This window comes from Bombus huntii, unplaced genomic scaffold (assembly GCF_024542735.1).
Source record: "Bombus huntii isolate Logan2020A unplaced genomic scaffold, iyBomHunt1.1 ctg00000159.1, whole genome shotgun sequence".
Classification (NCBI taxonomy): Eukaryota; Metazoa; Arthropoda; class Insecta; order Hymenoptera; family Apidae; genus Bombus; species Bombus huntii.
The window spans coordinates 17,501-20,000 of NW_026099400.1; the positions used below are offsets into that span (position 1 = coordinate 17,501).

At 52.6% G+C, this 2,500-nt stretch overlaps 1 pseudogene; it reads right to left on the reverse strand.

The window, feature by feature from the left end:
* The window catches only part of LOC126877402 (large subunit ribosomal RNA), an 8,487-nt pseudogene that overhangs the window by 3,795 nt on the left and 2,192 nt on the right, over positions 1–2,500 (reverse strand).

A 2,500-nucleotide genomic window follows, 5' to 3' on the forward strand; every position in this document is an offset into this window, starting at 1 on the left:
GGATTTTCAGTAAACAACTCCTGGCAACGTGCGAAGGAGTATCTCTTTCTAGCGTTTCTGTTCTTTCTATTGCTATTTTGGTGTGCAATCCGTCTATTGTTTTCGTTTCTTGCCCTCTTTTTGTTTTTATTAATTTCTTGTAAAGCTCCATAGAGCGTGCATTTTATAAAATCATTTATAGCGCTCTCAAGGGCTTCCCTATTTCCCTTGAGAGAGACCCAGATAGTCATCAGTCGAGTGTGGACCCACCTTAAAACAGGTGGCACCTCGACTTGTGTCGAAATAGCGGACTCCAATTGGAGTTTCCACTCTTGATATTCTGAACCGCTGATTCCAGGCTCTTCAAAACACGCATTGCCTGGATCAACGGGATCGCACCCTCCCTCTGTCACCTGAGTTGGCTCTGTTTCCTCACCAATCAGTCTCAGCTTCTTTCGCTGATACCTGATTTGGTCGATCGTCTTGCTGGTGAGGATCTCACTTATCATTTTATTAGGGAATTTGTGGTCCTTATAGGTCTCACAAAGTTCCCTTAATTGGGCCAACTCCTCCAACGTCCATTTTTTCTCAGGGGGGTCCGTTCCCCTTCTTTTGACGTTTCTTACGGCAGGGTGCGCATGCCGCTCGTGGGTAGACAGCCCTCTAAGCGTCCCAAAACTCATGGAGCAGGTTTCGCATCTGTGCGAGCCGCCAGCACTCTGACTCGTGCCTCTACAGTGAGGCAGGTGACATCTGGCCCCATGAAGCTTCGGGAAGCCTTTCCCACAGTCTTTGCATCTCCATTGGATGCGGGCTGTCACGTGATGTTGTTCCAGGTGCCGCCCTAGGTCTGATAACGACAAAAAGAAAAGGTCGATTTCCCTTTTCTGGCAGACAGGGCAGGCAACCTGGTCACCCACGATCGGTACCATTATTTCATTCGTGTCCGGGGATGTAGCCGGGTCGTCAACAGAAGTCCCCTCCAGAGCGGAAAAATCCGCCGCGGCGCCTCCGGGACCGAGAGACGCCGCGTCCGAGGCTCTATCAGAGTTTCGATTTACCATGATATTTTCTTAATTTTATTATTTTTTATGTTACTTCCGATTATGTCCAGCTCATAACCTTATAACTGCCAAGTCGTGCCAAGAAAAATAACCAAGGAACGAGTTCCTTTAATGGAGATAACTCCATTCCTTTCACGGTGAAATCACCGTTGAATCGGCAAGCCGATTTTAGGTGTCGTCTTTCGCTCCTGCTTCGCCGCACTCCCTTTAGCCATACTCGGTGTCCGGGGGGATACTCCCCACGCTGACACGAATGAGTATGTTACCGGCGGTACCACGTGGAGGTAGGAGTGCGACTTGAGCAGACAGAGCCGAAGCCCTGCCTGCCCCCAAGCAACTATGACTCTTTCATCGTCGGAGGCAAGCCGTTTTTCAACGTCTCGCCACGCAACGAGCAAGATCGCTTCGCTCAACCAGCCACCCTCACGCGGCTCTTCCAGCATACGCATAGGCAGACCGCGCCTACCTTCCAGCTCATCCGCTAGAGTCCCAGCGGCGTATCGTTTTTGGGCGAACGCGGCTAAGTCCAGCGGCGTATTGCTTTCTGGCGCTCACAGCCAAGTCCCAGCGGCGTATTGCTTTTCGAGCACGCGCGGCCAGGTGCCAGCGGCATATTGCTTTCTTTAATACGTCACTAGTCAGATGACGGGGCTGTTGTTTACCTTTCCGTTTCGCATAATGACACGAAAACGGTTTAAAAAAAAAAAAAAATAAGGCGATGCGCCACCGAGACCGGCCGCACATCGCTATAAAGCAAGTACAACCAAGCCCCGGCGACACACCGCCTTTGTAACGTCACTAGTCCAATGACGAGGCATTTGGCTACCTGAGAGTCATAGTTACTCCCGCCGTTTACCCGCGCTTTTTTGAATTTCTTCACGTTGACATTCAGAGCACTGGGCAGAAATCACATTGCGTCAACACCCTTGGGGGCCATCGCAATGCTTTGTTTTAATTAGACAGTCGGATTCCCCTAGTCCGTGCCAGTTCTGAGCTGAGCGTTGAATGGCGGCCGAAGAGAACGACCGCGACGGTAGAACCGCCGCGGAAGCCTCGCAGCAAGGAAGATCCGCGGGAGGCCAAGGCACGGGACCGAGCTCGGATCCGGGGTGCGCGACGATATCCACTCCCGAGAGAGATAGATACGCCGCGTCCCGTTCAGCTCGCCCAGGCCCGGCACGTCAGCCAAACCCGCTTCCCGACCAAGCCCGACACGCCCCGCTCCTCAGAGCCAATCCTTATTCCGAAGTTACGGATCCAATTTGCCGACTTCCCTTACCTACATTAATCTATCGACTAGAGGCTCTTTACCTTGGAGACCTGCTGCGGATATGGGTACGAACCGGCGCGACACCTCCACGTGGCCCTCTCCTGGATTTTCAAGGTCCGAGGGGAAGATCCGGACACCGCCGCAACTGCGGTGCTCTTCGCGTTCCAAACCCTATCTCCCTGCTAGA